Here is a 9,420-nt window from a genome sequence, read left to right on the forward strand (position 1 = left end):
TACCTTTTGTATACCAATACTGTAGTTATCGTGTATCTACTAGGTACCTATACTGTAGTTATTTTTTACCTATCTGTACCAATACTGTAGTTATTTTTCACCTACTGGGTACATACTATTATTACATGGTGTATAACCTACTGAGAAATAATCTGGACGTTTGGGAGGAAATTAGAAAGAAATTATAACTTAGTCATTTATTACCTACTGGGTACCTATACTGTAGTTATATTTACCTACTGGGTATTGAGGAAATATGTATTCATAATTCAAATTGAAAGTCCAAAGAGAAATTGAAAGTCCAAAAAGAAAAAAAAAAAAAAAAAAAAAAAAAAACAAAAAAAAAAAAAAAAATTAATTTTTTTTAAAATTTTTTTTTTTTTTTTTGGTGGCTTTGAATTTCAATTTAACATTGGCTTTTAATTTTCATTTAATATTTGGCTTTTGAATTTCAATTTAACATTGGCTTTTAATTTTCATTTAATATTTGGCTTTTGAATTTCAATTTAACATTGGCTTTTAATTTTCATTTAATATTTGGCTTTTGAATTTCAATTTAACATTGGATTTTCATTTGGATTTAATATTTGGCTTTTGAATTTCCATTTAACATTGCCTTTTCATTTGGACTTGACACGTCAATGTAAATGAGGAGGCGTGGCCCAAAGGCTGGTGGGAGGGTCTGAAACGAAAAGGGTGCAGAGGCACCTTATGAGCAGCAGGGGGAGCTGACTGCTGAGGAGCACACTGTTGAGCATCTGTCTGCAGCTTCACCACCTTGGCCAGGCTTGGCCTCTTGTTTTGTATGATAGAAAATGATGATGTAGGCTAAACACAAACGACATTTCATGCAACAACCGTGAAGTTTTCATGTAGTTACTATAATTGGGCCCGTGTTAGTGAGGACTAGATTAGGACTGTATTTAAAACTGATTCTGGTTCCCAACTTCGCCCCAGGTGTGTCTGTTTAAAACACGACTCAGACAACTTCTCTCTTTTGATGTTATATTTAATTAAGCAACAGTAGGAACATGGGTGTGGGTAGCTCTGCTACGTGTGTTTGTGTGTGGTCAGATCTCGAGGACGCACACACACACAATCTCATTGGTCCTGGTCAAGACAATCTCCTGAACTCCAAACTGAATGTCAGAATGGGAAAGAAAGGTTATCTAAGCAACTTTGAGCGTAGCATGGTTGTTGGTGCCAGACGGGCTGGTTTGAGTATTTCCCAATCTGCTCAGTTACTGGGATTTTCATGCACAACCATTTCTAGGGTTTACAAAGAATGGTCTGAAAAAGGAAAAACATCCAGGATGCCGCAGTCCTGGGGGGATATGGGAAAATGCCTTGTTGATGCTGGAGGTTAGAGGAGAATGGGCCAAACTGATTCCAGCTGATAGAAGATCAACTTTGACTCAAATAACCACACGTTACAACCGAGGTATGCAGCAAAGCATTTATGAAGCCACAACACACACACCCTTGAGGCGGATGGGCTACACCAGCAGAAGACCTCACCGGGGACCTTATCTCCACTAAAAATAGGAAAATGAGGCTACCATTTGCACAAGCTCACCAAAATTGGACAGTTGAAGACTGGAAAAATGTTGCCTGGTCTGATGAGTCTCGATTTCTGTTGAGACATTCAGATGGTAGAGTCAGAATTTGGAGTAAACAGAATGAGAACATGGATCCGTCATGCCTTGTTACCACTGTGCAGGCTGGGGGGGGTGTAATGGTGTGGTTTTCTTGCCACACTTTAGGCCCCTTAGTACCAATTGGGAATCATTTAAATGCCACAGCCTGCATGAGCATTGTTTCTGACCATGTCCATCCTTTTATGACCACCATGTACCCATCCTCTGAAGGCTACTTCCAGCAGGATAATGCACCATGTCACAAAGCCTAAATCATTTCAAATTGGTTTCTTGAACATGACAATGAGTTCACTGTACTAAAATGGCCCCCACAGCCACCAGATTTCAACCCAATAGAACATCTTTGGGATGGGGTGGAATGGGAGCTTCATACCCTGGATGTGCATCCCACAAATCTCCATCAAGTGCAAGATGCTATCCTATCAATATGGGCCAACATTTCTGAAGAATGCTTCCAGCACTTTGTTGAATCAATGCCACGAAGAATTAAGGCAGTTCTGAAGGCGAAAGGGGCTCAAACACGGTCGGTAGTAGGGTGTTCCTAATAGTCCTTTAGGTGAGTGTATACCTACACTCTCCATCTCTGTAAGATTGGGAATGATTGAGATTTCTCTTGGCACAGCTACCAGAAGACTTCCAGGTGCCCTAGTGCCCTCTGTCCCCTACCTCCAGTGACCTTTATTTTTTTTTTCTCTGTTTCACCCGGACTCTCTCGCCCCGGACTCTCTCGCCCCGCCTGCCCCGTTATTTTGTGTTACGGTTTGGTGTTATGCCTTGTATTCTGTTCTGTTCGTCTGATTCTACTTCCTGTGTTTTCCCACCCTTTTTGATTACTTTGTTTCCTAATGTGTTTCACCTAATGTTACCACATGTTCCTTGTCTGCTCCTTACCTCATGTATTTAGCCTCTGTGTCTTGTCAGATCGTCTTGTGTTTTGCTTCCTTGCGTCTCATGTCAGTTTGTTCCTGTTTGTGTGTTTGCCTGTCAGTTTCAGCATTTTGTATTCTTTTGTTTTTGGATTTCTCCCTGCGGGGTTTTGTAAGTTTCCCAGTCTCTGTACTGCCGGTTTTTGTTGAAATTAAATCCCTGAGTTACATCCACCATCTGCTGCCTGGACCGACCTTAGGGGCATCACTACTGGGGGTTCTGCTACGATTTCGCGAGCATGCAGTTGCAGTTAGCGGAGACATCAGAGGCTTCTTCCACCAAGTTCGCCTCCTCCCAGAAGATCATGCTCTGCTCAGATTCCTTTGGCGCGACGTCAGTCAAGAAGGACCTCCTGCAGTGTACGAGTGGCAGGTACTACCGTTTGGAACAACATGTGCCCATGCTGTGCCACCTTTGCCTTGCAACGCCACGTCTCTGATAACAGCCAGCCAGATGAAGAGGTGAGGATCTAAGTCGAGAAATGTTTTTATGTGGATAACTGCCTCCAGAGTGTCCCCACCATTGCTGAGGCAAAGCACCTTGTTGACAAACTACGAGCCCTTCTTGCATCTGCAGGCTTCGATCTGCGTCAGTGGGCCAGCAACGAACCAGGTGTAATAAGTCACCTACCAGAAGAGAGCTGCTCATCTAGTGTTGAGTTATGGCTGGCTCAGAACAAGACAGATAACCCAGAATCTACCCTAGGGCTAAGCTGGCTCTTCCACACTGATGTCCTTGGCTACAAGCATCGTCATGTGGAGTACGGTGTCCCCACGATGCGTAATATCTACAAGGTGCTGGCGAGTCAGTACGACCCCTTGGGGTTTATCCTACCCTACACCACCAGGGCTAAGATAATCGTCCGACACCTGTGGGACAAACACAGGGGATGGGATGATCCACTACTACCGCAGGAGCTTCTGCAGCAGTGGAAAAACAAAAAGGGGGGCTGGATGTCGGGTAAGGACGTGGACATCTCCATCTCCAGTCTTCAGAGAGAGGTGCATGTATTTTGCGACGCCTCAGAAGAGGCTTATGGCTCAGTGGCGTACCTCCGGACCACTGACAGACACGGTGAAGTTCATCTGTCATTCCTGATGGCCCGTTCCAGAGTCGCTCCCAAGCGATTTCACTCTATGCCCTGATTGGAACTCTTACTTACTGGTGCACAGCTCTCACAGATGCTGAAGAGGGAGCTTACCATCCACATTGATCAGATTCCACAACGGTGCTGACATGGCTGAAGTCTGAATCCTGCTGATTCAAGGTCTTTGTGGGCACCCGTGTGGCCGAGATACAGGAGCTGACTGACAGGCATGCCTGGAAATGTGTTGATACCGCAAGGAACCCTGCTGATGATGTAACATGAGGGAAAAAGCTGCGAGAGCTTGTTCAGCCAAATAGATGGAGCCTGGGACCAGCTTTCCTCCTGACTAGTCCAGACTCATGGCCAGAGGACCCCACTGTTGACCAAGCAGAAGATACCTCAGAGCTGCGCAAGTCTACCTTCTGTGGGGTCGCCGCAGTTGCATCAAGCCAGTCTACTTCAGACATGGGCCAATACAACTCTTGGAAGGAGCTGCTGGAAGAGACAGTGCAAGAGCTGCATGGGGCGGCCAACTCTAATGATAAGCCCACAGCTGAAGACTACCGACAGGCTGAACAGTTGATACTGCAGAGGGCTCAGAGGGATAGTTTTCAGCAGGAGTACAGCCTGCTGAAAGCTGGTAAGCTAGTCCGCAGCAGCAGTCGACTTTGCACGCTGTCTCCGGAGCTGGATGAAAAAGGAGAGCTCATTCGGGTTGGAGGACGACTCCGTCGAGCAGAAGGCCTAGAACTGACCACTCTCCATCCAGTCATCTTAGATCTAGGTCACAGAGTGACTAAGCTTCTGATCCAAGACTTTGACAAGCGCCTCCGCCACCCAGGTCCAGAGCGGGTATTCGCCGAGCTTTGACGCTCCTTCTGGATCCTGCGAGGGCGTGAGGCTGTCCGGCACTACCAGTACAGCTGTGCTGACTGTCGACGATGGAGGGCAAGCCCCGCAGTGCCGAAGATGGCAGACCTGCCATCAGCCCGCCCGCACCTTTTCAAGCCTGCTTTCTATTCTACAGGGATGGACTGCTTTGGGCCATTTGAGATCAAAGTGGGCCAACACCGGGAGAAGAGATGGGGGGATCATCTTCAAGTGCCTCACAACTAGGGCGGTGCACTTGGACCTCCTTACCTTTATTGGCACTGATGCCTTTCTGATGTCCCTTCATCGGTTTATCGCCTGTAGAGGAACGCCTGCAGAGCTGTTCTCCGATCAGGGAACAAATTTCACACATTTTAACTTCGTTGGAATGTCAAACGAACTACAACATCTCCTCGCACCACAGAAGATCTCCTTGCGCTTTAACCCCCCAGCAGCTCCCCACTTCGGAGGGGTGTGGGAGAGGGAAATACGCTCAGTTAAGAGTGCACTCTATGCCACAGTCGGTGCTCAACCTGTTCCTGAAGAAGTGCTTCGCACCCTTACTTACTGAGGTGGAAGGGATCCTCAACAGTAAGCCCTTGGGTTATGTGTCTTCAGATGCCAGCGACCCAGATCCAGTGTCTCCCAGTGTTCTTCTTATGGGGCGGCCTGATGGTTCACTACCTCAGGTAGTCTACCCCGAAAGCGAGCTCATCTGTCGCCACCGTTGGAAACACTCCCAAGTTTTGGCTGACCACTTTTGGGCCCGTTTCATCCGGGTCTATGTGCCGGGTCTGCAAGCTCGCCAGAAGTGGTAGGCTACACCAGCTGATATCGCAGGGGACTGTGTAGTGATGATCGCTGATCCACATCTTCCGAGGGCCCATTGGGAGAGTGGTCAAGACTCATCCTAGCCCTGATGGGCACATCCGGTCCACTGATGTAAAGGTGAAGGAGAGAATCTACACCCGGCCAGTTGCCAGGCTGGTTGTCCTCCCTGCACTTCCTTCTGGAGAAGATGGAGACGGTTCCACTCCTGCTACTACAACCCAGCCATAGAACTTTGTTGCCTTTATTGATGAGCAAATGTATTACATACATTTGGGGGAGGCTGTAGAAAAGGCCCCAAAGTTATGTTAGTGTTGCAATTATGTAGTACAGTTGACCATATTATGTTTTATGTTTCACGTTTACTCTCGTTTATTCAGTGCTTGTAAGAGGGTAGCCAAAGCGCGTGCTGGTTGGTATATTATAGCTGACGTCACACAGTTAATAAGCATTAAGATAGTTAGTCGGTCAGTTGGACTGTGGTTGTGAGAGAAGAAAAACCACACTCACCCTCAAACATACACAAAAGAACAAGGAAGAAATAAACGGAAAAGAACATCTCTCAGCTCTTCATTTATTTATGCATGGGATATTTGGCCTTAAGTGGTGTTCTGGCCGACACACCTGCGTGAACTTAGTGATAACCCTATAACTAGCACCTAGACTGAGCATCTACCCATTATCTACACTACAACTACAGTAGTAGATAATGGTAGTAGATAAAAAATAGTATAGGTACTGTAATGGCAAATTTACATTTAAGCATGATTCTTTATATGTTTGTCTTATTTCTGTTTAAGTTTCTCTCACAATGCTGAAAGGGAGTTTATCTCATTCCCGCATGTAGATTCTGATTCTAACTAAGTGAGAATCACAAAGTCTGGAACATAATGGCCCTCATTTATCAACCTAACGTAGAAACCAGCGCAGATATGAGCGCAGAAATCATCTTACGACAGGCACGGACACGTTCGTATCACACCAATCAGTCGTACATTGATAAATGCAGCGGCTGGAAACGATTGTCATTTAAATATCACGCCCCAACATATTCTCGGTTTTGAAGCCTCGCTCCTACAATTTACGACATGGCGAGACGTAATCCGGCTGAGAAGCGGTACTTTTCAGAGGTGGAGATTGAAACCCTGATATCTCAGGTTCATTTGCACTAACATGTGTACTTTTTGGCAGCCTGAAAACTGGTATTAAAGGCTGTAGAAAGAATGCGGAATGGAAAAATTTGGAAGTTCCCCTCACACACACACTAATGTCGGATGTCTTGATTCCACTGTGCCCTGCACTACTCGCACTCCACCACGCACTAATACAACCTCTGTCCCTGTTGTCTCTCCTCGGCTTCTGCCGAGAACCCAGCCAGCTCTGCTGACCAGCTCCACACCACACCAACCTGAACCATGGCGTATAAGCAAGCACCAGAGCAGGCGGTCAGGATAACGCTCGGACCCAGCCCCTACGACTAGAAAATCGCTACACCATTCTGATGGACGATAAGGAGTTCCCTTCTCTGCCACGTCCCCACACCGCTCATCCTGGTCAATCCACACAGTCGGCACGCCCTCACTCCTGCCCCCCCTCGGACTCAACAACTTCTACGCGGGTCATCAGAAGTTCGATGGTCAGGGACCTCTACATTCCCCCTGGTGCCAAGGTCCGTAACATCCAGCACAAACTTCCAAGCATGGAAAGGAAAGTGGATCGTCATCTCTGTGCCTCTACCTACCTACGGGAAGGGTGCTGAGAGATGGTCCAGACTGCCTCCACACCTGGCTTGAACCACTCTGCACTTCCCTGAGCATTCCCTATGTCGACAACTTCAACTTGTTCTGGGAAATGCCCAACCTGCTGAAGCATGATGGTCTCCACCCAAACCGACACAGAGCCAGGCTGCTATCTGACAACATAACGACCACACTGAAAGGCAAGTATTGACGTTCTGTTGAAAATATCACAGATTCATGCCCCCCAGATATTGATCCTGATAGCACTATACAAGTGGATGAATCTGAAAATGTTTTCTGCAGGGTAACATGTACGACTAGTACTATTCCAGTTATAATCAACAATAGACCATACAAAGTGGCGAATCCCATAAGTAATAAGAAGTTGACTGCAAACATAGTCAATTTAGCATCCAGTTCACGTCAGCCACAGCCTGTCCCAAAAAATGAGACGGTGTCTGTTCCTCGACTCAGATCAGTTAGATCAAAGGTAACCAAGAGAGGGGCAATACTTAACAACCTAATTGGAATTAAAACTACCACTGCAATGATAGAACAGGAAAGGAAAATTAGATGTGGACTATTAAATATCAGATCTCTATCTTCTAAAGCAGTACTAGTAAACGAATTGATATCCGATAATCAAATTGATCTATTCTGTCTTACTGAAACCTGGCTGGGCCATGAAGAATATGTTAGTCTAAATGAAGCCACTCCTCCCAGTCATATTAATACTCAAATTCCTAGAAGCTCAGGCCAAGGAGGGGGAGTTGCAGCCATATTTGATTTAAGCCTGAATCAATCCTAAACCTAAACTAAATTATAACTCTTTTGAAAGCCTTGTTCTTAATCTTCAACATCCAACATGGAAATCAGTACAGCCAGTTATATTTGTTGTTGTCTTCCGAGCACCAGGTCCATATTCTGAATTTTTATCGGAATTCTCTGAGTTTTTATCATCTGTAGTCCTAAAATCAGACAAAGTACTTATTGTAGGTGATTTTAATATCCATGTGGACATTGACAATGATAGCCTTAGTGCTGCTTTCAACTCACTAATAGATTCAGTTGGTTTCAGTCAGTGTGTTCATGAGGCCACGCACTTTTTTTTTCACGTTTTAACCACACCCTCGACCTTGTGCTGACATATGGCATCAAAATTGAAGATGTATTAGTATTCCCGCAAAATCCTTTATAATCAGACCACTTCTTAAAAACTTTTGAATTCTTAATACCCGATTATATGAAATTAGATAAAAGCTTCTACACTAGATGCCTATCTGACAGTGCTATAGCTAAATTTAAGGAAGATATTCCAACAGCACTAAACTCATTACCATGCTTTAATACAACAGAGGACCTTTATGTAAACTTTAGTCCCTCTCAAATTGACAATTGTGTAGATGGTGCTGCGGCCTGCCACGGACTACTTTAGACTCTGTTGCTCCCCTCAAAAAGAAGACGATGAAGCAAAGGAAACTTGCACCTTGGTATAACTCCCAAACTCGTAAATTAAAGTGCCCATATTATGAAAAAAACACTTTGTCTGGGATTTGGGGTGTTCTTTTGTGTCTCTGGTGCTTCCACACACATACAAACTTTGAAAAAAATCCATCCATGCTGTTCTGAGTGAGATACGGTTTCTGAATGTGTCCTGCCTTCAGTCTCCTGGTGAGCTGTTCAAAATCGGCCTCGGACTGTGACGTCACAATCCGAAATGAGCTGGCTAACCGCAACCGTTAGCTCGTAGCGTTAGCATTAGCATGCTAACGCTAATGCTAACACTAGCATGGTACCTCGTTCTCAATAGCAAAGCACTGCAAAAACACACACAAGTTCATCATAATCTACAAAATAGCTACTTACATGTGCGCCCTCATTTAGAAGTCTCCCAGCTAATCCTGCCTTGTAACTGACTGAAGTTGGCGAAACAGCCTGTCTTTTACTGTCTCTAGAGTTAGCTAGCTGACATGATCTACATCTGAACTACTGAGCATGTGCGAGTGCAATCAAAGATAGTACAGAAGAAGAAGATGAAAAGAGGTCTCACTCTGTAGCTAAAAGAGAAACCAGGTGAAAAGAGGATCTACAGCAGGTAGAGAGAGCTGTGCAGTACAACAACAATATGGTGTTTTTTGAAAATTAAACCATGTAAACCTATTCTGGTACAACCTTAAAATACAATTATGAAACTGAAAATGAGCATAATATGGGCGCTTTAAAGCAAATCTCGCGAAAACTTGAAAGTAAATGGTGTTCCACCAAACTGGAAGAATCTTGTTTGGATTGGTAAGACAGTCTGAAAACCTAT

Source organism: Perca fluviatilis, chromosome 2, assembly GCF_010015445.1.
Source record: "Perca fluviatilis chromosome 2, GENO_Pfluv_1.0, whole genome shotgun sequence".
NCBI classification, from domain to species: Eukaryota; Metazoa; Chordata; class Actinopteri; order Perciformes; family Percidae; genus Perca; species Perca fluviatilis.